This window comes from Erythrolamprus reginae, chromosome 1 (assembly GCF_031021105.1).
Source record: "Erythrolamprus reginae isolate rEryReg1 chromosome 1, rEryReg1.hap1, whole genome shotgun sequence".
NCBI lineage: Eukaryota > Metazoa > Chordata > Lepidosauria > Squamata > Dipsadidae > Erythrolamprus > Erythrolamprus reginae.
Genome location: NC_091950.1, coordinates 365,576,738 through 365,604,285, shown reverse-complemented (window position 1 = coordinate 365,604,285; position 27,548 = coordinate 365,576,738). Strand labels below are relative to the sequence as shown.

Sequence of the window (27,548 nt, the reverse complement as noted above, 5' to 3'; positions counted from 1 at the left end):
GTTTGAGGAGGACCTTGACATCTCATGGATTGAGGGCTGTACACAATGTATCTGCAGATGGCTGGTAACGCCTATATGGGCACAAAATGTTCTGCCACATGTTGGGCAGATATGTGTGGGCACCATTGTCACAGCATTTGTGGAGTGCTCACTTCTCTTCTGCTATGAATGTTTTTCTGGCCTCAGATGTCTGGCAGCCTTGGTGGATCATCATGCGCCATGTTGGTTGATCTTGTGCCAGGGTTTCCCAGGAGGTGGTGTCCATATTGAGGGACTTGAAGGAGGCTTTCAACGTGTCTTTGTAATGCTTCCTTTGTCCCCCATGCGATCGCTTTCCTTTAGACAGCTCATCATAGAGGAGCTGTTTAGGGATGTGATAGTCTGGCATCCTAGCAACATGGCCTGCCCAGCGTGTCTGGGTTTTCATCAGCAAGGTGGGAATTGATGGCAGGCCTGCTCTGGAGAGGACCTCAGTGTCAGGCATCTCAACCTGCCCCCGGATCCTCAGGATTCTATGGAGGCAGGTCATGTGGAAGGGGTTCAATTGCCTAGCATGTCTCCTGTATATGGTCCAAGTCTTACTGGCATACAACCAGGGGTGGGCAGCAGGCAGGACGGGGTGGAACACAGTTCCACCGGTGGAAATGAAGATGCGTGTGCAGCGCTGGCTTATTGGTGGCTGTCACTTCCTGGATCACAGGTCTCAGCTTGGCTCTCCCTTTTTCCCCTGCTGCTGCTGCGTCTGCGCTCCTTGCTTTTTTCCTCTTTCCTCCTTCCTGACCTAGAACAAGGTTCCCTCTCTCCTGCCCGGTTCCCCTCCAGCCTCCTGTGGCCACCTCCCGCCTGAGATGCAAGCAGAAGGGGTGGGTGGAAGTGGCGCTGCAGCATTTATGCTTCTGGCAGCACCCGTTGGCCTAGCTACCCAGCCTGAGGCGGGGGGGGCGACCCAAGAATGAGAGTGCAGGAAACATGAAACAAATTGTCACCCCTGGTAAGGTTGTGTAAGTCGAGGGCTTAACAATTCACTTGAACAATGATGATCATTCAAGCCACTCCCACCTGGTCACATAGCCAGCAAGCCACTCCTACCCAGTCATATGACCATTAAGCCACACCCAGAAAATAAGCCACACCTACAGTGTGGCAGTAAAAAATTTGGCTGCCCATTACTGCATACAACAGGGTAGTTAGCACTATTGCTTGGTAGACTTTGACCTTTGTAGCAAGGCTTATTCCACATCGGTTCCACGAGGTCATTAGTCTGCCAAATGCAGAGCTTGCCTTGGCGATTCTGCAGTTGACCTCAATGTCAATTGTCACTGCGTGGGAGAGGGTGATGACAAGATATGTAAATTGGTTCAGTAATTGGTCCAGAAATAAAGAGAAAAAAGAAGGTAATGAACAACTTGACAATGAACAACTTGAAGCAAAAAAAATTTAGACCACTAATAGATTCAATCATTTCCATGCTGGTCATCAAAATTTTTGCAACCAGGGAAGGTACCCTAGAAAGGCCTATTTTTGACAGTATGAATAGTTTCTGGGTTGTCAGTTTCTAAACTAAAGGAAGGCGGGGCTTGGTTGAACTAGAAGTGTTTGAAACAACAATGAAGTTTCCCTTTTCTCCTTTTTAGTGCATAATTTCTAAAAAGCCATGTTGACAGTTTTGACTTGCAGTGTGGTTAAAAAAGATATTCATCTGTGCCTTAAATAACTGTCACATGGTCTCTCCTTCCTTATTTTAAACACTTTTATGACCATTAATAGAGTTTGCAATAATTCCTTCATTCATAGTGGCTTTTTCCTAACATATTTATAGATTTACCACAGCACTGATTCCCCCCCCCAACTTCTCTAATGAGTTCATTATATCTATTATAATCTCCTGCTACATTACGAGATTTAATGAATGACCCATGGCAAGCATATCCTAAAGCACAGTCATGCAGACTCTCAAAATAAGAGCCATCAGCTCTTCTTGCCAAGCCAAATAACGTCTTGCAAGGAAAAGACATTTCTCTTCTGTAGCACTTGCTAATACAGTGGTACCTTTACTTACGAACTTAATTCGATCCGTGACCAGGTTCTTAAGTAGAAAAGTTTGTAAGAAGAAGCAATTTTCCCCATAGGAATCAATGTAAAAACAAATAATGCGTGCGATTGGGGAAATCACAGGGCGGGTGGAGGCCCTGTTTCCTCCCAGGAGATTCCTAGAGAGGCTTCATGGAGGCTTCTCCCTGCCTTTTCTGGCCCTGTTTCCTCCCAGCAGATTCCTAGAGAGGCCCCACAGAGGCTTCTCCCCACCTTTTCTGGCCCTGTTTCCTCCCAGCATATTCCTAGAGAGGCCCCACAGAGGCTTCTCCCTGCCTTTTCCGGTTACAGTTTCAGAGGCTCAGGTTTGTAAGTGAAAAATGGTTCTTGATCTTGAGAAGAGGCAAAAAAATCTTGAACACCTGGTTCTTATCTAGAAAAGTTCATAAGTAGAGGCATTTGTAGGTAGAGGTACCACTGTACGTTGGAAGCAAGGGTATTTTTTAACCTGTTTTCGTATGCTAGTAGTCAGGGTTTTTCCAAAGAAGCTAGAATTTTCACCTAATGCTGTTTTCTTGAACTCCCTTTGTTGATACACTTGTCTGATGTGCCTTTGAAATGAATCCTATTTTTATGTACTAGATGGCATCAGGCAGCCAGCCATTGATTTCATTTCTATCAATGTAATTGTTTGCAAGGCATTGAGGAAGTGCTGTTGAGTGGAATACTGCTAGCCACCATTTTGACCAGATAGACCTGCGAAATGGATCTGCTCTTGAAGATCCACAGCTATTAGTCAGAAGATCGGTAATGGAAGAATCGAAGCACGGGGAGAGAGGAGGGAACAGCAGCTTCTTCACCTATTACTGGTGAAGTGTATTCAACCTTGGCACCATTAAGACATGTGACTTTCAACTCCTAGAATGAGAGTTGGCTGGAGTAATTCTGGGAGTTGGCTGGAACATTCTACACATCTTAAAGTTGCCAAAGTTGTGAAACATTGATCTAGAATACGTCCACATCCCATAATGCTTTGCAGTTCACAGAGATTTCTACCCAGACATACTGGATCCTCTCAGCAAATTTCCCAAGCAGAGGCCATTTGTAAACTATGCTGACCTACTAAGAATTCCTAAGGATTTTGCAATATGGTATTCCTGGGACTCATGTAAAAGTAAAACCAGCCTAGTATTCTTGCTTAAGAGAACAGTCCCCTGGTGTAGAAACCTTGTTCTGAATGACAGAACTAACGTCACACTGAGAAGGCAAAAAGGAAGATCTGCAGTTGATACTTATCACAAACGAAATACTACATTGGAGAGAGCCAGGGATATGTACAGGCATGCCTGCTTGGGGATGAGTCCTGAGTATAAAGAAAATACAAAAAGGACAGAAATATGCCAAGCAATTTCACTACTATTGTTGAAAACGTGGGGCATGTTTATGAAAGTAAGACATGTACTCTGTTTTTAAGTAGAGATCCAATGGACTCAAATAGGGAAGAACAGCTAATAAATGACATTAAAAATAAAACAAAGTCTCTAGGCACTTTGTGTTGTTTTGCTTATGTTTTCCAAACAGATCTTAAAAGATATTAAGCAATTATCCCAGAACATATTTATTTCTGAAGACTCGGGGCGGCTAACAACAATGAAAAGGCAATGAAAACAAATCTAATATTAAAAATAATCTAAAAAACCCCAATTTAAAGAACCACTCATACATACAAGCATACCATGTATAAATTCTATAAGCCTAGGGGGAAGTGAAATTTCAATTCCCCCATGCCTGACGACAGAGGTGGGTTTTAAGGAGCTTGCGAAAGGCAAGGAGGGTGGGGGCAACTCTGATATCTGGGGGGAGCTGGTTCCAGAGGGTCGGGGCCACCACAGAGAAGGCTCTTCTCCTGGGTCCCACCAAACGACATTGCTTAGTCGATGGGTCTCGGAGAAGGCCAACTCTGTGGGACCTAACCGGTCGCTGGGATTCGTGTGGCAGAAGGCGGTCCTGGAGATATTCTGGTCCGATGCCATGAAGGGCTTTATAGGTCATAACCAACACTTTGAATTGTGACCGGAAATTGATAGGCAACCAATGCAGACTGCGGAGTGTTGGAATAACATGGGCATATTTTGGGAAGCCCATGATTGCTCTCGCAGCTGCATTCTGCACGATCTGAAGTTTCCGAACACTTTTCAAAGGTAGCTCCATGTAGAGAGCATTACAGTAGTCGAACCTCGAGGTGATGAGGGCATGAGTGGCGGCATACGAATCTAAATAATAAATAAATAATAAATGAGTGACTGTGAGCAGTGAGTCCCAGTCCAGATATTACTGGAAGTCTGAGGAAGCAACCTGATGTTGGATCCTGCAGCTCCCAACAATTTCCTGCTATTGGCCATACTGATTGGGCTTGATGGGAGAAGAAGTCCAAAACGTCTGGAATGTATGAAGTTGCCTCTGCTTAGGATAGCCATTTCATGTTGGAATTCTAAGGTATCAAATTCTCAGCCTCCATTAACCCAGGGTAGTGTACAGCAGCGTTTCCCAACCGGTGTGCCGCGGCACACTAGTGTGCCGCGAGACACAGCCAGGTGTGCCGCGACAGCTCCAGCTGGGCGGGGAGCTGCCGGTGCCTCCGACCTCCCGGCTTCTGCCCGATGCCGCGGTTTCTGGCGCTCTCCTGCTGCGCCCCTTGGGGCCCGGTGGGAGGGCACTGGCAGCGGAAACAGGCTGCCGGCTGCAGCGGCCCCGGGCACCGTTCCCTGCACGCCAACGCACCCCAAAATGCCCCCCGCACACCCTTTTCCAGGGGCGCACAGGGAGCCGCAGCCACCCGCCCGCCTGCCCGATTTCCCTCCGCGCGGCTGGGGACGCGGATCCACCGCCCTCGCCAGCCCGATCTCCCTCCACCCGAGTGGGGAGGTGGATTCGCCACCCCCACCAGCCCGATTTCCCTCCACCCGAGTGGGGAGGTGGATTCGCCGCCCCCGCCAGCCCGATTTCCCTCCAGTGGCTGGGGACGCGGATCCACCGCCCTCGCCAGCCCGATGTCCCTCCACCCGAGTGGGGAGGTGGATTCGCCGCCCCCGCAAGCCCGATTTCCCTCCAGTGGCTGGGGACGCGGATCCATCGCCCTCGCCAGCCCGATCTCCCTCCACCCGAGTGGGGAGGTGGATTCGCCGCCCCCGCCAGCCCGATTTCCCTCCAGTGGCTGATCTCCCTCCGTGTGTGGGGGGGGCGACGAACTGACGACCGGGGGCTGTCCGTCCGTGTTGGGTGGTGCAGGGCAGGCACAGGCAGCCCCAGGGGAGAACAAGGGAGGGAGAGAAAGGAAAGAGAGAGAAAGGGAGGGAGAGAAAATTGAATGAAGGAGGGAGAGAAAGAAAGAGTAAGAAGTAGAAAGGATAGAGAAAAAGGAAGAGAAAGGGAGGGGGAGAAAGGAAAGAGGGAGGAAGGGGGGAGAGAAAGAAGATATGAAGGAGGGAGAAAAAGAAAGAGAGATAGAAAGGAAAGAGGGAGAGAAAGGAATGAGAGAGAAAGGGAGGGAGAGAAAGGGAATGAAAGAGGGAGAAGGGGTGAGAGATAGAAAGGATAGACAGAAAGGGAGAGAAAGGAAAGAGAGAAAGGGAGGGAGAGGAAGGAAAGAGAGATGAGAGAGGAAGGAGGAGACAGAAAGAGAAGAAGGAAGGAAGAGAGAAAGAAAGAGGGATGGAGAGAGAAAGGAAGGAAGAGAGAGAAAGAGGGAGAGAGAAATAGAGCGAAAGGGAGGAAGAGAGATTTTTTTTATCCAAACTTTTTTTAGCGCCCCCCCCCCCCAATGTTCCCCAGGATTTTGAAAATATGAAAAATGTGCCGCGGCTCCAAAAAGGTTGGGAAACACTGGTGTACAGCATGTCTGAATATAAATTATAAGCGCTTTTTTAAAAAAAAGTTAGTATGTGTAGTAAAAGCAAGTTATTACAAATTATTCTGTATAAATCAATGTCAACATTGATTTATAACTACAGGCCAGTTAGCTTGACATCAGTTGTAGTTAAAATGATGGAGACTCTACTCAAAAAGAGGATAAATCAGCACCTAAAAAACAATAACTTATTAGACCCAAATCAGCATGGCTTTACTGAAGGCAAATCATGTCAGACTAATCTCATTGATTTCTTTGACTATGTCACAAAGGTGCTGGATGAAGGTGGTGCCGTGGATATTGCCTACCTGGACTTCAGCAAAGCCTTTGATACAGTTCCACATAAAGAGCTGATAGATAAATTAGTGAAGATTGGACTTAATCCCTGGATAGTTCAATGGATTTGCAGCTGGCTGAAGCGTAGACATCAGAGAGTTATTGTTAATGGCGAGTATTCTGAGCAGAGTCAGGTTACAAGCGGTGTGCCACAAGGATCTGTTCTGGGTCCTATTCTTTTTAATATATTTGTGAGTGACATAGGGGAAGGTTTGGTAGGGAAGGTTTGCCTATTTGCCGATGACTCTAAAGTGTGCAATAGGGTTGATATTCCTGGAGGCGTCTGTAATATGGTAAATGATTTAGCTTTACTAGATAAATGGTCTAAGCAATGGAAACTGCAGTTTAATGTTTCCAAATGTAAAATAATGCACTTGGGGAAAAGGAATCCTCAATCTGAGTATTGTATTGGCAGTTCAGTGTTGGCAAATACTTCAAAAGAAAAGGATTTAGGGGTAGTGATTTCTGACAGTCTCAAAATGGGTGAACAGTGCAGTCAGGCGGTAGGGAAAGCAAGTAGGATGCTTGGCTGCATAGCTAGAGGTATAACAAGCAGGAAGAGGGAGATTATGATCCCACTATATAGAATGCTGGTGAGACCACATTTGGAATACTGTGTTCAGTTCTGGAGACCTCACCTACAAAAAGATATTGACAAAATTGAACAGGTCCAAAGACGGGCTACAAGAATGGTGGAAGATCTTAAGCATAAAACGTATCAGGAAAGACTTAATGAACTCAATCTGTATAGTCTGGAGGACAGAAGGAAAAGGGGGGACATGATCGAAACATTTAAATATATTAAAGGGTTAAATAAGGTCCAGGAGGGAAGTGTTTTTAATAGGAAAGTGAACACAAGAACAAGGGGACACAATCTGAAGTTAGTTGGGGGAAAGATCAAAAGCAACATGAGAAAATATTATTTTACTGAAAGAGTAGTAGATCCTTGGAACAAACTTCCAGCAGATGTGGTAGATAAATCCACAGTAACTGAATTTAAACATGCCTGGGATAAACATATATCCATCCTAAGATAAAATACAGAAAATAGTATAAGGGCAGACTAGATGGACCATGAGGTCTTTTTCTGCCGTCAGACTTCTATGTTTCTATGTTTCTAACAATATGACAATACTGTACAACCTGAGGGCAATTGCAACATCTTCTTCTATGGATCTTCAAGAATCTAGTTCTGGATGCTTTTGTGTTTTATGGATGACAAAGAGCATATATAACATAGCAAGAACAATCCCTTTCTTTCCTGCTTTTCTAACAGTACAAAAAACAAACATCAGAGTTCAGAAATAATAAGTATACCTTGCAATACCAATATGAAGTCTCCAGTGTAAAATAGTACACAAGGGGACACAATCTGAAGTTAGTTGGGGGAAAGATCAAAGGCAACATGAGAAAATATTATTTTACTGAAAGAGTAGTAGATCCTTGGAACAAACTTCCAGCAGATGTGGTTGGTAAATCCACAGTAACTGAATTTAAACATGCCTGGGATAAACATATATCCATTGTAAGATAAAATACAGGAAATAGTATAAGGGCAGACTAGATGGACCATGAGGTCTTTTTCTGCCATCAGTCTTCTATGTTTCTATGTTTCTATGTATTGGAAGTGAAAATCACAGTGGTTACGCTACAAAAAAATATCTAAAATTTAGACACACCTATATAAAGAGTGATATCCAATAATTAAAAATAAAAGTAACTTAGCCTGAAGCCTCATAATTACATTATCTATAGTTACCACCCAAGTGCCACTTTAGAGATTTCCATATCTTAGAGAACCAGGCTTCTTTAAGGTTAACAGTTCCTACCACTACTAATTAAAACATTTTCCTCATCAATAGATTAACTGTGGAAATGTCTACAAATGAGACTTGTTTTCCTATAGACAGGCAGGGCCATCGCCCAATCAAAATCTCACCTTGGTCTTTAGGGCCTCCTGCTAAAGGTTTTTAAAGACATGCCATAAATGAGAAAATTTAGAAGACAGCATGTGTGTTGTTCTCCTGGCCAATGTTCAATTAGTAAAAACTGAATTGTACAGAAAGTGAGATTATTTATGGGAATCATCTGCTTTGTGCCCAACCTCTTTTCTTCAAGATTTGCCTTCTGACTCTTGAGTGTCTTGCCACTTCCTCCATTCAAAGCTGCTCAGTGAATTGACCAAATTAACTGAAACAACTTCAACTCAAAATTATCTTGATATTCAATAGATATGTTTTTGCCTCCAGTCTTTAAAAACTGTTGTATTTTAAGTGCCTTAAAAATAACTGCACACTGAGGTAACCAGTTGAATTGATTGAGTGACCCTGATAAAGATTTTGTCTCCTCGTGTTCTTTTATTCCAGACATTCAGAAACCTGCCTTGAATGCAGCTCCAAAAGTTGTTGGGAAAAAAAGGAACCATTTAATATGATGGAAAATATTATTAAGTACACAGGCAGTATTATTTATTTATTATTTATTTATTTATTATTTAGATTTGTATGCCGCCCCTCTCCGCAGACTCGGGGCAGCTCACAACAAAGTAAAAACAATTTACAACAAATCTAAATTACTATTTAAAAATATTTAAAAGACCCCATTTTCTAAACACACACACACATACAAACATACCAGTCATAAATTGTATATGCCCGGGGGAGATGTCTCAGTTCCCCCATGCCTGACGACAAAGGTGGGTCTTAAGGAGCTTACGAAAGGCAAGGAGGGTAGCGGCAGTTCTAATCTCCGGGGGGAGTTGGTTCCAGAGGGTCGGGGCCGCCACAGAGAAGGCTCTTCCCCCTGGGGCCCGCCAACCGACATTGTTTAGTTGACAGGACCCGGAGAAGGCCAACTCTGTGGGACCTAACTGGTCGCTGGGATTCATGAGGCAGCAGGCGGTCTCGGAGATATTATATTAATAGTTGAGTTTTTCCTGATTGGAAAGGTTGCAGTTCTTAAATGGAGAAACCCAGAAGTCTTTATGAAGACTTCCAGAGGCCCTGAGTCGCCTCGAGAAGGGTGGCATAGAAATCTAATAAATAAATAAAGCTAATAAATAAAATGCCATAATCATACAGAAGTATGTAAGTTCCTTAGGTTTATGCAAGCCCAACTAATTTCTGCATTTCAAGCAGTTGCTTCTCATGGTCCAAAAGTGGCATTACAGGATCCTGTGCAGATGATGTGGAAATCCAATATCCAATGGAGATCAGGTTGAAGAAATGTGCCTTAGGAACCTTTAAAAAAAATCAAAGGACATTCTGAGAGACAAGGTGGGCAGCTATATGCATTATAGATTCAAGGTAATAGTATTTACCCGATCCTCTAATGTTACAGGATGTATAATGATTTACAAGTAGTCCCCGACTTACAATGTCGATCCGTTCCTACGGGGCATCGTAAGCCGAATTTCCGTGTAAGTCGGAATACTGTATTTCCGATTTACATGAACGGAGGCGTCAGTGACGTCTTCAAGGGACCAACAGCCGGTCCTTCTCGGCGCTGTGTTGCAGCAGCCTCTGAGGTCGCCCACCGCAGAGATCCCCTCGCCTGAACGGAGGCGGCAATGCAGCGGCGAGAAGAACCGGCTGTTGGTTCCTTCAAGACGCCTTCGCCTCCGTTCAGGCGAGGGGGTATCCGCGGGGTCTCCGAAGCCACCACCCACCGTGGAGATCCCTTCGCCTGAATGGAGGCGGCGGCGGCAGAGGTGGCTTCAAAGCTGTCCCTGGGTCGTCGTAACGACGAAACGTCGTATGTCGGGAATAATGTAACCCGGGGACTACCTGTATAATTCTGCAAGGACATTGTTATCTTTAGGGCTTTGAAATATATTTCAGAATGACCTCTGCCCTCCAGCCATTTTTTTTAATGAAGCAGAAAGACAAGGAAGAGGAACAAGGGTGAGTAAGCAGAGGGTAAAGGAAGGACAAAGATTGCAGAAGGAAAGGTTCACATCTACCCTTTTATGACACATCTTACAAGTTCCTTAGTTTTATGCAAGTTTCACATTGCAATCTAAAGGCACAAGGAAAGGCCACAGTTAGAAGCCATACATCATATTAATATACATAGCTGTCTTACACTGAACCTGAGATATATGACAAAGATACGTGACAGTACTCAGCCAATCTAGTTTTGAATAACACAATAAAGGCAAGTCTGGAACTTATGACGACAAGTGTGCCAAAATTTCTGTGGTTAAACGAGGCATTTCTTAAGTGAATTTTGCTCCATTTTATTACTTTTCTTGCCTGAGTTGTTAAGTGAATCACTGCACTTGATAAGTTAGTAACCTACTTGTTAAGTGAATCTGGTTTCCTCATTGATTCTGCTTCTTAGAAGGTTGCAAAAGGGGATCCCATGACCAACGGTCATAAGTAGAAACAAGTTGCCAAATGTCTGAATTCTGATCAGTTGATCCTGGGGATGCTTATTTATTTATTGGATTTGTATGCCACCCCTCTCTGTAGACTCAGGGTGGAATGCTCCCTGTTCGCTCATGCCTATTGGTTGTTGGCAGTGAAGGGCTACCAAAATTTTTACTACTACACTGTGGGCGTGGCTTATGCAGGATGCCCTGCATTTTCTTTCAATAAATTCAGTGCAAATTGGGTGCTCTGGGGTGGAGCTCCATTTTTGCTACCCTACTGTGTTCTCTCCTGTCCGGGCAGTAGCCCACCGTTGGACAACCGGTTGCAAACAGAGTGCGAGGCTCCGCCCATCCGCCTGTATGCCACCATTTGGGTTCTTTTACCCTCTGCACATGCATGGAATATTTTGTGCATGGGCAGAGGGTAAAAGAACCCAAATGGCAGTGTCTGGGCGGAGCCTCGTGCTCCCTCCCTTCGTGACCAACTCTCCAATAACCGATAGGCCCGAGCAAACCAGGAGCAAACCAGGAGCAAAGCAAAACAAGAACAAAAGAAAGACCATTGAGCATAACATTTTGATTGCTAAGCAAGAGTGTTGTTGAGTTTCATCACATTTTACAAGTTGGCCACGTCCACCCGGTCACCTGACCACCCAGCAACGCCCACCTCAGGGTGGGGATGGGGTGGGGTGAGGATGAGTTTGTAGCACCAAGGGGCGGTGGACTGAAAAGCGTTGGGAACCACTGGTCTATAACTAGAAATGTATTTTTTATTATTATTTTTATTATTATTTTTATTATTATTATTATTTTATTATTATTATTATTATTATTATTATTATTATTATTATTATTATTATTATGTCAATAATAATAATTTCCATTTCCCAGTGGCAAAGAACTGGTGGGACCATAAGCCCGAAAAAGTGGTCGAAAATGAGCAAGCAAAACTACTGTGGGACTTCTGACTTCAAACTGACCAAATTCTGAAGCATAACACACCAGACATCCTGATTGTGGAGAAAAAGAAAGTATGGATCATCGACATCGCAATCCCAGGAGACAGCAGAATTGAGGAGAAGCAGCTAGAGAAATTAGTGAAATACGAAGATCTAAAAATCAAGCTGCAAAGACTCTGGCATAAGCCAGTGAAAGTGGTCCCAGTGGTACTTGGCACGCTGGGCGCAGTGCCAAAGGATCTCAGCGGACATTTGAAAACCATCGGAATTGACAAAATCTCCATCTGTCAATTGCAAAAGGCCGCTTTACTGGGATCGGCAAACATAATTCGCCGCTACATCATGCAGTCTTAGGTGCTTGGGAAGCACCCAACTGGTGATGAAATATGAAAACCAGCATAGTGATCTCGTTTGCTGTGTTGTATTGACATTATTATTATTATTATTAATAATAATAATAATTTATTAGATTTGTATGCCGCTCCTCTCCGAAGACTAAGCTATACTGTCAGTAGATTATTGGAAAAGACAATTTCCCCAGGGAGTATTAAACATTAGCTTTCTAAGAAGAAGCATGTTAAAATAATTAGCTGGAAGAAAAATGTACGTGAATTGCTGGCGGTACTTGTGGAACTCTCTGAAAACAAACTACTAAGGACAGAACTGTAGCTTAAACATTGAGCCATAAAGGGACTTCCCCTATCAATGGCATAACTCAGGGGATTCTAAGAAAAGGTGTCTTGCTTGACCATCGCTTGACAGGACCTTGTCCAAGAAAGAAACTTGGTGTTGCGTCATTGTGTTACTAATCCTGTTTCTCTTTCCTCTGTGCTGTTGCACAGAGGGGTCTCCAACCTTGGCCACTTTAAGACTTGTGGATTTCAACTCCCAGAATTCCAAAGCTGGTTGAGGGAATTCTGGGAGTTGAAGTCCCCAAGTCTTAAAGTGGCAGAGGTTGAAGACCCCTGCCAGTTTAGCATGTCCACAGCTGCTCGGCAGCCACCAACTCTGTAGGAAAGTGAGTCCCTTTCTCTCCAGAAGTTGGAGAGCTTGTAATCACAAAAGGTTCCTCTCTCCAGTAGAAACAGGATGATCTCAGAGTCCACTTCAGTCACTCTGTCACATGCACAGCTAAGGCAACTTTATAGTCGTAAAGCTTTACAAGAAATTGTAAGCAAAAATGAGTCTGATGAGCAGGGGGAGTGATGAACAAGCTCTGTGTCATTGCTTAGGCAATTACAAGCTCCTGTTACCAGAACTAAAAATTCTGTTTTCAAACTCTATGCAACAATGTGAGTGTCTTCCGCTTATTAATGCTGGCATTCGTGTTACAAATAGCAAATGTAAAATTACAAGGTTAATCCACGTGCCCTGCATTTTATCAAAAATATAAATATGATATTTATAAATATATCATATTTATATATAAACTACATTTCCTCCGAAGTCAGAAGCAGAGTGATTACCTTCAAGCTTTCTCACATTGCTAAAGACAAAAACTCTTAATTTAATGAAGTTTCAATGCCAGACCAGAGAAACAGAACCAAACGGTGGCTGCAACAATAAAGATCCCCAGATCAAAGAACAAAGGGATCCATTCCCTCCTGTTTTCCAGGAAAAGCTGTCCAAGTTGTATTAGGCAGTAGTGAGTTGCACCCAGTAATGGGCTGCCAAAATTTGTACTGCCACACTGTGGGTGTGGCTTATTTTGTGGGTGTGGCTTAATAGTCATGTGACTGGGTAGGAGTGGCTTGCCGGCCATGTGATAATCAAGTGAACTGTTAAGTCCTTGACTTACAAACCTTACCAGTGTCGCTCGCTGGGGTGAGAATTTGCTTCGCGTTTCCCGGGCTTTCCTTCCTGGGTCACCCCACCCCTGCCTCAGGCTGGGTAGCTAGGCGAACAGGTGCTGCCTGAAGCATAAATGCTGCCAGCGCCGCTTCCACCCATGCCTTCTGCTTGCACCTCAGGCAGGAGGTGGCCATGTGAGGCTGGAGGGGAGCCGGGCAGGAGAGAGGGAAGGTCATCTGAGGCCAGGAAGGGGGAAAGAGGAAAAAAGCAAGGAACGCAGACGCAGCAGCAGCAGAAGGGGAAAAAAAGGAGAGCAGGGCCGAGACCAGTACTCCAGGAAGTGACAGCCACTGATCATCTGGAGCTGTGCACACATCTTCATTTCCGCCGGTGGAACTGTGTTCCACCCCGTCCTGCCTACTGCCTACCCCTGGTTGCACCTGGTACGGGCTACATTATTTATTTATTTATTTATTTATTTATTTATTTATTTATTTATTTATTTATTTATTTATTTATTTATTTATTTATTTATTTATTTATTTATTTATTTATTTATTTATTTATTTATTTATTTATTTATTTATTTATTTATTTATTTGTATGCCGCGGCTAAGAGCAACAATAAAGCAGTGTACAATAGTAGTCTGATGTTAGAAACAATTAAAAACCCATTAATATAAACAACCAAACATACATACATACATACCATGCATAGAATTGTAAAGGCCTAGGGGGAAGAGGGTCTCAATTCCCCCATGCCTCAATTCCCTCCAGGCATGGAATTGAGACTATTATTTATTTATTTGTTTGTTTGTTTGTTTGTTTGTTTATTCTCTGTGTTGACATGTGAATGGGAATGCCAATGCGTGATATGGCTTCTGCACGTGCGCCAGAAGCAAAATCTCTTGAGGATGCTCACGTGTGGGAGATTTCACCAATTTTTGGTGGGTTTTTGCTTTTACGCACGCACAGAAGCTGAATCTTGCCCCAACACGCTTGCCTTGGTCTCCAGGACCACACCAGTAGTGCCAGAGACGAGGAATCCTTGCCTTATATTAGGAAATACATTTTGTGGTGTGGGGTATTTGTGGGTGGGTGGGTGTGGATACGTACTTTTGAGTCCATTTTTTTTACTCCTGGTAAACGTCCAGACTAATCCACATCATTTTCTTGACAAGATTTCTTGGAAGTGGTTTGCCCTTTCCTCCTTTCTAGGACTGAGAGAGAGTGACTGGCTAAAGGTTACCCAGCTGGCTTGGTGCCTTCAAAGAAGTGGAATGACTCTGCAAAAATAAAAGCAGGGAAGATCAGCCCTCTTTTCCTTTAAGAAAAGCAATCATGTTGATAGTGAATCTGGGAACAGTTGTTACAGGAACAGCTTTCTGGCTACATTGTCTATTGGACTGCATGTCATTCAGACCTTTTAATCCAGGAGTCACTAACCTTTCAGACCTCAGGGACCACTAAATTCGTAATTTTAAATCCCGCGGACCACTAATATCAATCCAGAACTCGCTCTCTCCATCTCCCTTTCCCTCTCATCTCTCTTTCTCTTATCCTCTCTCTCTCATCTCTCTTTTTTCCTCTCATCTCACTCTCTCACATCCCTCTTTCTCTCTCCCTCTCTCTCATCTCTTTCTGTCTGTCTTTTTCTCTCTCATCTATCTCTGTCTCTCTGATCTCTATTTTTCTCTTTCTCTCATCTCAGTCTCACATTTCTCTTTCTCTCTCTCTCTCATCTCTCTTTCTCTCTGTCCCCCCCTCTCATCTATTTCTGTCTCTCTCTAAACTCTGTTTGTCTTTCTCGTTCTCTCATCTTTCTCTCACATCTTTGTTCCTCTCTCTCTCCCTCTCTCATCTTTCTGTCTCTCTTTCACACATCTTTGTCTGCCACTCTTTGTGTCCTTCTCTCTCATCTGTCTTTCCTTCTCTTTCTCTCATCTCTCTCACACATTTCTTTGTTCCTCCCTCATATCTCTCTCTGTGTCCCACTTTCTCTGTCATCTCTCTCACACACCCCTCTCCCTTTGTCCCTCTCTCTTTCATCTCTGTCTCTTTCTCATCTCTCTGTTTCTCTTTCTCGGTCTGTCATCTCTCTCACACATCTCTCTTTATTTATTTATTTATTATTTAGATTTGTATGCCACCCCTCTCCGAAGACTCGGGGCGGCTCTTTGTCCCTTTCTCTCTCATCTCTCTCCCTTTCTCACGTGTTTCTCTTTCTCTCTCATCTCTCTCTCTCTCTCCCCCATTCTGATTCTCCATTGCTCTCTGGGTCTTGCAGGTGCTTCTTCAGCCTTTGTTGGTGCTTGACGCACCTCGGTCACTTGGGGAGATGCATAACCTCTGCCCCAAGACACTTGCCCAACCCGGCTGTGGCCACTGCTCCATGTTGCAATGGGCTCCAAGAAGAGAAGGGTACATCGTCTCCTTCATTATGAAGCATGCCAGATTTAACTGCTGCACAAGGTGCTGCAAGAATAGTGGGCAAGCTATGGAGGCACCAACAGCGGCGATGAAGAGAAATGGCAGGGCCAGGCCAGTATTTGAGAACAGAGAGGAAGTTGTGCGTCTCCCCGAGCGACCGAGGTACGTGCAGCACCAAAAAGGGCACCCCTGAGACCCAGCAAGAGATTACAAGCAGATACAGGGATGCTTTGCTCCCGCTCTGAAAGATGGAGCGGGTCTCCAGTCCCCACCCTTACCATCTCAGACCCTGCGAGGGGAGGGTGAGGTGTGGGACCAGCCACTGGTGGGTTCAGCCAACAGAGAGCCACAGCAGAGGGATGGCAGTGTCGCGGGTTGCTGACATCCATTGCTTCAGTCTACCTATGCTTCCGCCTCCCTTACCGCAATAGCATCATTACCTCGTTCTGGCCGACAAGAGCTGCGCTACTCTTGGCATGTTGCACCACCTGCAAAGTTGCATGTTGCACATACCACCCTCTATGGTGAAGATTTTCAGCCCCACAACAAGCTGCTTGATTGGTCCCATATCCCAGAGCTCTAGACACAGGACTGGCCCATTGGTCATCCCAGAGCAGCTCCTCCACCCAGGTGGATCACCAAAATTTTCTCATGGACCATCAGTTGGTGACCTCTGTTTTAATCTATCCTGTCTAGCAAAGATTCTCTCATGTGTAGTATGGCCTGTGACCAGTGTATGCCAAAGCTTTATAAACTCTAGAATCCTCTAGAGCAGTGTTTCCCAACCTTGGCAACTTGAAGATATTTGGACTTCAACTCCCAGAATTCCCCAGCCAGCGAATGCCGGCTGGGGAATTCTGGGAGTTGAAGTCCAGATATCTTCAAGTTGCCAAGGTTGGGAAACACTGCTTTAGAGTCTAGTCAAGACTGGAAGCAATTTGATCCAATGAGATCTCAATGTTCTTTTCTTTTACAAAATGTTCTGAGAATCCTCCCTTTCCAAAATTCACAGGATCAACAATTGTTTTATGTGCCAAACAAATCAAAACTTATTCACAAGTTGTGATTTGTCTGACAACTGTCCTATGAATCCTGGAAAGGGAAGATTCTCAAGATGTCTTCTAAAAGCATATATACATCACGCATCATTGGATCATCCCATTTCATTTCTGCTACAAATTGGCAGGATTTGCCTCTATTTGATTACGTCTACCTATGCTATAAATCGAATGCCTTCAGACTGAATTAGTCATAAATAATAAACTTATTTTGCACTATTAAAAGATCAGGGGATGTTTTGAGTTAATGTCATCTGAATACCAGGTCTTTACTTTCATGAAGTTAGAATAAATAGAATCATTTTCTGGGTCAGGAAGATTATTTATGAATGATCAGATGACTGGGTATATACACATACTCAACTAGTAATGGGCAGCTTCAAGGATTTGGGGCATCCTTGTGATACGTGGTTTTTTTATTTGAACTTGGAGTAAATATCTTTTCTAACAAAGAAAGCTATTCAACCAAAAATTGGCGTGCAAATGCCTCTGCATGGGAATCATATGGTACCTGGTGGAAATAGATATCTTCTTTGCTTCCTCTGTGTCCTATTAACATGTATGTATATAAATCAAATACTGGTGGGGGAGAACAAACATCCTCAAAACAGCTAAAGGAAACAAAATCCATATGCCAGTGTCTCTAGCATTTTCTACCAGTTGGATGAAAGAGGATATATAACAATACGATCATGGAACATTGCTTGGTCATGGGCTCATTGGCCTAAAATTTATTCATTTAGCATTTCTAATCTCACAAATTCTTGGAAGGTTGTTTTAGATCTACAAACTGATTGTTGCTTAGTCTTTCCCAATTGATTTCCCCTGGCTGTTTCATTTTATGTATGCTTTGTTTGGGATGTATGACTGTTTTTATACTAAGTGTTCTGTCGGGCTCTCTGATAGAATCCTCCCAAAACTTCACAGGTACAAATTTCAGACACACACACACGTTTGAAAATTCAAAACAATGTTCTTTATAATGAAAATTCACTTAAACCAAGCCCTCTTTTGGTATAGCAAAGAGCACTCGTCTCCAAACAAACTGGTAATTTGTACAAGTCCCTTATCAGTTCTGTGATACTTAGCTTGCAGCTGTGAGGCAATTCACAGTCCTTCTTTCACAAAGTGAAACACACTTTGCTCTGGTTTAGTTTCAAAGCGGGGAAAAATCAGCACACAAAAAGGCAAAGTCAGTAAAGCAGTCACAAAACACAACGATCAGATAATCCTCCACAATGGCCAAATCCACAGGCTGCTATTTATAGCAGCCTCACTAATTACCACAGCCCCACCCAACCACAGGTGGCCTCATTTTCCTTGATAATAATCTCTCAGTTGTTGTTGCCTATGCATCGCTCTCCGCATGCGTGGCTGTATCATTAACTCTTGTTCTGAATCCAAGGAGGAGCTAGATAATGGATCTCCTTCTGAGCTGTCTGCCACACTCTCCTCCTCCATGTCACTCATGTCTTCTTGGTCAGAGGAGCCTTCATCATCAGATTCCACCGGGGGCAAAACAGGCCTGCAGCATGTGGATGTCTCCCCCACATCCACAGTCCTTGGGGCAGGAGCTGGGCCAGAGCTAACCACAACACTAAGAGTTTTAACTGTTCTTTTTAATCATTGGATTTGTACTGTGCTTTGCTGTTGTGAGCTGCTCCGAGTCTCCGGAGAGGGGCGGCATACAAATCTAATAAATAATAATTATTATTATTATAGGGCTAACAATATGGTTCTGTTGATGAATTGTAAAATGCAGATTGGCATCAATAGATACCAGCACTTTAGAGCAGTGGTGACCAACTGGTGGTCCATAGACTACTGGTGGTCCGTGAGAAAATTTTGGTGGTCCGTCGAAAAATTATTAGCATTTTTAATATTGTACTAAATACTGCTTATCTTTAAATATATATATATTAGTGGTCTGCGGGATTTAAAATTATGAAGCGGTGTGCCACAAGGGTCTGTTCTGGGACCTATTCTTTTTAATATGTTTGTGAGTAACATAGGGGAAGGTTTGGTAGGAAAGGTTTGCCTATTTGCCGATGACTCTAAAGTGTGCAATAGGGTTGATATTCCTGGAGGGGTCTGTAATATGGTAAATGATTTAGCTTTACTAGATAAATGATCAAAGCAATGGAAACTGCAGTTTAATGTTTCAAAATGTAAAATAATGCACTTGGGGAAAAGGAATCCTCAATCTGAGTATTGCATTGGCAGTTCTGTGTTAGCAAAAACTTCAGAAGAGAAGGATTTAGGGGTAGTGATTTCTGACAGTCTCAAAATGGGTGAGCAGTGTGGTCGGGCAGTAGGAAAAGCAAGTAGGATGCTTGGCTGCATAGCTAGAGGTATAACAAGCAGGAAGAGGGAGATTATGATTCCGCTATATAGAATGCTGGTGAGACCACATTTGGAATACTGTGTTCAGTTCTGGAGACCTCACCTACAAAAAGATATTGACAAAATTGAACGGGTCCAAAGACGGGCTACAAGAATGGTGGATGGTCTTAAGCATAAAACGTATCAGGAAAGACTTAATGAACTCAATCTATATAGTCTGGAGGACAGAAGGAAAAGGGGGGACATGATCGAAACATTTAAATATGCTAAAGGGTTAAATAAGGTCCAGGAGGGAAGTGTTTTTAATAGGAAAGTGAACACAAGAACAAGGGGACACAATCTGAAGTTAGTTGGGGGAAAGATCAAAAGCAACATGAGAAAATATCATTTTACTGAAAGAGTAGTAGATCCTTGGAACAAACTTCCAGCAGACGTGGTAGATAAATCCACAGTAACTGAATTTAAACATGCCTGGGATAAACATATATCCATCCTAAGATAAAATACAGGAAATAGTATTAGGGCAGACTAGATGGACCATGAGGTCTTTTTCTGCCGTCAGTCTTCTATGTTTCTATGTTTCTATGAATTTAGTGGTCCATGAGGTCCGAAAGATTGGCGACCCCTGCTTTAGAGTAATGTTTCATAGGGATTTTCCTTACATAATCTGCTACATACTAATTGAGAAGTAAATCACACAAAACCTCCTGGGATCAGATGCAGGCTACTTCTAATATTTCTATGCAATTACACCAAGGGAGAAATCCACTTACCTCCCCAACCGGCTTGCAAATGTGTGCGCGCAAAGCCTTCTGCGCCTGCGCAGAACGTGAAAACTGTTCCCAAAAAAGTGACGTCATGATGTGGGGGAAGTGGATGGGGCTTTGCGCGATCAGGCCTACTGGCCTGTGTGAGCCAGTTAGAGCTGCATGCATTTCACTCCTGAATTACATGTCAAATAGTACAATTTCTTAAAAGCTGTGGCTGGAAGAATGCTTAGTTCTGTATCTGAGATGTTAAAACATTTTATCTCTAATCAACACACTCTATTAGTTTCTTCCAGGAGGATGAATTGTATGGATTAGTTACATCACACTTGTGTCTTGGCATCAGTATTAGATACTCATCCATAAAGCATCATCTCCTTATGAATCTTTCATTACCAATGTTGTCTGACCAGCCAGCAGTAATCATTCCATCCTTACTCTTGTGGATGATGCCACTGCAGAGGCTTCTCCTATTGGTCCAGACTGCTCCATCTGCTTACAATACAGATCCTGAGAGCCTTATCAAATTTCCCCCAGGTATGAGAAGCTTACAACACAATCATGTGCTACTTTGTTTGGTGAGGACATTGCAGAAACAAACTGAAATCATTTCCAATTAAACATATGACTTGCAGTACCAAGATGAAATAGTGTCATCCTTGCTTACAGCATACTAATTCTTTTACGGAAAGGCTGGGCTCGCATAAATAAGGGGGTTCTTAAAATTACACTTTCCAGTTAATTCCTAATTCTGTTATTGATTCTATATAAAGAAGCAAAGCAACTTGGATAGCTGGATTGTAACACAGCTGCATTGCTTTCAAATACATGCTTTTCAAGCAGAATCATTTTCTAGACAGATGGATGGGCCTGAAGATGTTACTGAATGTTGAGGATTATTACCTGTGGACGATGATATGGCTCCTGGCTACTGTAGTTCACAATGTTGGTCCTCCTCCCTTGATTAAAAACTGAATTTAAGGTGCAAGAACGTTTCCACTGATTGGCCTTGATGAGTATATTGATGAGCAAAAAGAAACTACTCTGAAAAGCTAAAAGAATCAGTTCTAAACAAATGAACCAGCAAATATGTGGAAAACTCTTTAAAATATCACTGGTTATTGCAAACCACCTTCCTAGGCTGAGGGAAATCAGCAACTGGCAGATGACCTGAATCTGTTTTATTGAAGGTTTGAAAGGAAACTACAGCCACCTATCTCCACAAGTCCCATCTCAGTCACACCACAACAGCAAAGCCTCCTGCAACTGACCCCATCCCATTGGGTTCACAACCCCTGGTGATCACAGAAAAGGAAGTGCAAGATCTATTTCACAGGCAGAAGCCAGGAAAAGCTCCAGGCCCAGACAAGGTAACTCCTTCTTGCTTAAAAGTCTGTGCTGACCAATTGGCCCAAAATCTTCACTAAATCTCTAGAGATATGCCATGTTCCTTCTTGCTTCAAACACTCTACTACCATCCCAGTGCTGAAGAAGCCCACCATCAAAGAACTGAATGACTACCGACCAGTTGCTTTAATAGCTGGAGTTACGAAAACATTTGTAAGGCTAGTGGTATCCCACTTGAAAATCATCACAGATCCACTGTTAGACCCCCTGCAATTTGCATACCAAATATTTATTTATTCATTCATTCATTCATTTATTTTGTCCAATACACAATGAGGGTTTTAGTGGGCATATATATATATATATATATACACATAGTAAAATACATGATGAAGGTTATAGAGGAGATACTCATAGTAAAATATATCTAAGAAAGAATAGAAAAGAAGATATAGTAATAGAACATATCAATGAAAGAATAGAAGAAGAGACATAGGAATAGAAGAAAGGTATAGGAGATATAGGAGAGCAATAGGACAGGGGACGGAAGGCACTCTAGTGCACTTGTACTAACAGATATTAACATTAATATTAACAGATGATGCTGTTAATATGGCTCTGCACTACATCCTACAATATCTTGAATCTTGAAAAACCTACATAAGGTTCCTCTTTGTAGACTTTAGTTCAGCGTTCCAAACACTCTTCTAACTAAGCTAGCGGCACCTGAACATGCATGTGGATCATAAGCTTCCTAACAAACAGGAAGCATCAGGTGAAGCTAAGCAGAATCACATCACCAGATACCTGTACAATTAGCACAGACCTCCACCTCCACCACAAAGGCTGTGTGCTCTCTCCATTTCTTTTCTCTCTATATACCAACGACTGCATCTCTAACAATCCATCTGTAAACTACTGAAGTTCACAGATGATACAACAGTGATCGGCCTCATTCAAGACAATGATGAATCCGCATATAGATGGGAGGTTGAACAACTAACCTTGTGGTGTGACCGAAACAATCTGGAACTGAATATACTCAAAACAGTAGAAATGACGGTAGACTTTAGGAGAAACACACCCATACTTTCACCTCTTACAATACTAGACAAAACAGTCTAGTATTGGAAGATAGACAGTCTAGAAACATAGAAACATAGAAACATAGAAGTCTGACAGCAGAAAAAGACCTCATGGTCCATCTAGTCTGCCCTTATACTATTTTCTGTATTTTATCTTAGGATGGATATATGTTTATCCCAGGCATGTTTAAATTCAGTTACTGTGGATTTATCTACCACATCTGCTGGAAGTTTGTTCCAAGGATCTACTACTCTTTCAGTAAAATAATATTTTCTCATGTTGCTTTTGATCTTTCCCCCAACTAACTTCAGATTGTGTCCCCTTGTTCTTGTGTTCACTTTCCTATTAAAAACACTTCCCTCCTGGACCTTATTTAACCCTTTAATATATTTAAATGTTTCGATCATGTCCCCCCTTTTCCTTCTGTCCTCCAGACTATACAGATTGAGTTCATTAAGTCTTTCCTGATACGTTTTATGCTTAAGACCTTCCACCATTCTTGTAGCCCATCTTTGGACCCGTTCAATTTTGTCAATATCTTTTTGTAGGTGAGGTCTCCAGAACTGAACACAGTATTCCAAATGTGGTCTCACCAGCATTCTATATAATGGGATCATAATCTCCCTCTTCCTGCTTGTTATACCTCTAGCTATGCAGCCAAGCATCCTACTTGCTTTCCCTACCGCCTGACTGCACTGTTCACCCATTTTGAAACTGTCAGAAATCAGTACCCCTAAATCCTTTTCTTTTGAAGTATTTGCCAACACTGAACTGCCAATACAATACTCAGATTGAGGATTCCTTTTCCCCAAGTGCATTATTTTACATTTGGAAACATTAAACTGCAGTTTCCATTGCTTAGACCATTTATCTAGTAAAGCTAAATCATTTACCATATTACAGACGCCTCCAGGAATATCAACCCTATTGCACACTTTAGAGTCATCGGCAAATAGGCAAACCTTCCCTACCAAACCTTCCCCTATGTCACTCACAAATATATTAAAAAGAATAGGACCCAGAACAGATCCTTGTGGCACACCGCTTGTAACCTGACTCTGCTCAGAATACTCGCCATTAACAATAACTCTCTGATGTCTACGCTTCAGCCAGCTGCAAATCCATTGAACTATCCAGGGATTAAGTCCAATCTTCACTAATTTATCTATCAGCTCTTTATGTGGAACCGTATCAAAGGCTTTGCTGAAGTCCAGGTAGGCAATATCCACGGCACCACCTTCATCCAACACCTTTGTGACATAGTCAAAGAAATCAATGAGATTAGTCTGACATGATTTGCCTTCAGTAAAGCCATGCTGATTTGGGTCTAATAAGTTATTGTTTTTTAGGTGCTGATTTATCCTCTTTTTGAGTAGAGTCTCCATCATTTTAACTACAACTGATGTCAAGCTAACTGGCCTGTAGTTACCAGCTTCTTCTCTACTGCCCTTCTTGTGAATAGGCACAACACTGGCCATTCTCCAATCCTCAGGAACTTCTCCTGTTAACAAGGATTGGTTAAACAAATCAGTCAGGGGGGTAGCAATGACAGATCTGAGTTCTTTAAGAACTCTGGGGTGGATGCCATCTGGACCCATTGCCTTATTTATCTTTAATCGTTCAAGTTCTTCTAAGACATCGGCTTCTAAGATCACTGGAGCTGAATCCGTACAGCTGGAAGCAATGCTATATCCCTCTATAGTATTATTTTGTAAGGTGTCTTTTGAGAAAACTGAACAGAAGTAGCTATTGAAATGGTCAGCGATCTCCTTATTCCCATTAATGCATGTATTATTCCCGGTACTAAGCTTCGTGATGCCGCAGTTTTTCTTCTTCTTATCATTAATATATCTGAAGAAGGTTTTATCCCCCTTCTTTATAGATTTGGCAATTTCTTCCTCTTTTGAGGCTTTAGCAGCATATATAGAAACATAGAAACATAGAAGTCTAACGGCAGAAAAAGACCCCATGGTCCATCTAGTCTGCCCTTATACTATTTTCTGTATTTTATCTTAGGATGGATATATGTTTATCCCAGGCATGTTTAAATTCAGTTACTGTGGATTTATCTACCACGTCTGCTGGAAGTTTGTTCCAAGGATCTACTACTCTTTCAGTAAAATAATATTTTCTCATGTTGCTTTTGATCTTTCCCCCAACTAACCTCAGATTGTGTCCCCTTGTTCTTGTGTTCACTTTCCTATTAAAAACACTTCCCTCCTGGACCTTATTTAACCCTTTAATATATTTAAATGTTTCGATCATGTCCCCCCTTTTCCTTCTGTCCTCCAGACTATACAGATTGAGTTCATTAAGTCTTTCCTGATACGTTTTATACTTAAGACCTTCCACCATTCTTGTAGCCCGTCTTTGGACCCGTTCAATTTTGTCAATATCTTTTTGTAGGTGAGGTCTCCAGAACTGAACACAGTATTCCAAATGTGGTCTCACCAGCATTCTATATAGCGGGATCATAATCTCCCTCTTCCTGCTTGTTATACCTCTAGCTATGCAGCCAAGCATCCTACTTGCTTTCCCTACTGCCTGACTGCACTGTTCACCCATTTTGAGACTGTCAGAAATCACTACGCCTAAATCCTTTTCTTTTGAAGTATTTGCTAACACAGAACTGCCAATACAATAGTCAGATTGAGGATTCCTTTTCCCCAAGTGCATTATTTTACATTTGGAAACATTAAACTGCAGTTTCCATTGCTTTGACCATTTATCTAGTAAAGCTAAATCATTTACCATATTGCCGACGCCTCCAGGACTATCAACCCTATTGCACACTTTAGAGTCATCGGCAAATAGGCAAACCTTCCCTACCAGACCTTCCCCTATGTCACTCACAAACATATTAAAAAGAATAGGACCCAGAACAGACCCTTGTGGCACACCGCTTGTAACCTGACTCTGCTCAGAATACTCGCCATTCACAACAACCCTCTGGTGTCTATGCTTCAGCCAGCTGCAAATCCATTGAACTATCCAGGGATTAAGTCCAATCTTCACTAATTTATCTATCAGCTCTTTATGTGGAACCGTATCAAAGGCTTTGCTGAAGTCCAGGTAGGCAATATCCACGGCACCACCTTCATCCAACACCTTTGTGACATAGTCAAAGAAATCAATGAGATTAGTTTGACATGATTTGCCTTCAGTAAAGCCATGCTGATTTGGGTCCAATAATTTATTGTTTTTTAGGTGCTGATTTATCCTCTTTTTCAGTAGAGTCTCCATCATTTTAACGACAACTGATGTCAAGCTAACTGGCCTGTAGTTACCAGCTTCTTCTCTACTGCCCTTCTTGTGGATAGGCACAACACTTGCCATTCTCCAATCCTCAGGAACATCTCCTGTTAACAAGGATTGGTTAAACAAATCAGTCAGGGGGGTAGCAATGACAGATCTGAGTTCTTTAAGAACTCTGGGGTGGATGCCATCTGGACCCATTGCCTTATTTATCTTTAATCGTTCAAGTTCTTCTAAGACATCGGCTTCTAAGATCACTGGAGCTGAATCCGTACAGTTGGAGGCAGATATATTATCTGTACAGATATATTATCTGTTTCGCCTCCTTCTGCCTCATTTTATACACCTCCCTATCAGCTATACTTCCAGACTCTTTATACCTCCTATAGGCAGCCTTTTTTTCATTGACTATAGCCCTTACATCATTGCTAAACCATAGCGGTTTCTTCTTCCTTTTACCTTTAGTTATTTGTCTTACATACAGTCCAGTGGCTTTTAAGATGGCCTTTTTTAATACAGTCCACTGGATGCTCGCTCCTGCCATTTTATCCCTCCCCTTTAATTCATTATCTAAATATTCTCCCATTGCATTAAAATTTGTTTTTCTGAAATCCAATACTTTGGTTGCATTATAGGATTGCTCACAATGAGTTTTTACATCAAACCACAAACATAGATGGTCACTGCAACCTAAATTTTCTCCCACCTTGACATCTGAAACCCAATTCCCATTCGTAAAAACTAAATCTAGAATATTCTCCCCTCTAGTTGGTGTCTTAACCAGCTGTGCCAGAGCTGCTCCTGTAAAGGCCTCTACTATATTCTTACTTTTGCATGTAAGGGCACTGGGGATATTCCAGTCAACATCAGGCATGTTGAAATCACCCATAACCACAATATCTCCCTTTACTGCCATTTGGGTAATTTCATCCACCATCTTGTTGTCATATTCCTCGGATTGCCCTGGAGGCCTATAGATCACCCCAATTCTAATGACAGAACCTTCTTTATTTTGCATGCAAATCCAGAGAGTCTCTAGATCTTGACACGTATTTTGAATTAGTGTTGTTTTTAGACTTTCTTTAATATAAATGGCTACTCCACCTCCCCTTCTCTCTATTCTATCCTTCCTATACAGTGTATATCCTGGTATGGATATTTCCCATTCATTAGAATCCTTAAACCATGTCTCAGTTATGGCAACCAGGTCCAAATTATCTCTAGATATTATGGCCATTAATTCACAGAGCTTGTTGCTCAAGCTTCGAGCATTGGTGCACATTACCCGAAGAACATTATTTTCGTTATTAGTTTGCCCCTTATCATCAACTACATCTATATTATTTGCAGCTCCCTTTTCATAAGCTTCCAAAAACTGCTTTATCCTCATTGGTCGGGGACAGAAATCACCCACATCAGTTACATCTCTGTCCCCTTTACCTAGTTTAAATGCCTGTCCAAAAAAGTTCTGAATTCCTCACCGAGCACCTGGGTACCTCTGTATGATGGATGCAAACCATCCCTCTTAAACAACTCCCTATTAGACCACCTACTAGTCTAGTATTGTAACAGTAGAAACCTTCAAATTTCTAGGTTCGACCATACCACAAGATCTAAAATAGACACCTAACATCAAAAACGTCATCAAAAAAGCACAACGAAGAATGTTATTTCTGCGCCACCTCAGAAAGCTCAAACTGCCCAGGGAACTGCTGATACAGTTCTACAGAGGAATTATTGAATCTGTCATCTACACTACTATAACTCTCTAGTTTGGTTCTGCAACCCAACAAGACAGACACAAACTTCAGAGATTAATTAGAACTGCAGAAAAAACAGTTGCTACCAAACTGCCTTCCATTGAGG

General features: G+C 42.6%; 1 long non-coding RNA gene across 1 annotated transcript in view; it reads right to left on the bottom strand.

Annotated features, from left to right (window-relative positions):
• Positions 1-9,190: 9,190 nt before the first annotated feature.
• LOC139161724 (uncharacterized) overlaps positions 9,191-27,548 on the bottom strand; it is a 45,224-nt gene continuing 26,866 nt past the window's right edge. The window contains exons 2-3 of the long non-coding RNA XR_011558151.1: positions 14,513-14,682; positions 9,191-9,513 (exon numbers count right to left, since the gene is read on the bottom strand). This is a non-coding gene — a long non-coding RNA (uncharacterized lncRNA). The remainder of the gene's footprint in view (positions 9,514-14,512; positions 14,683-27,548) is intronic.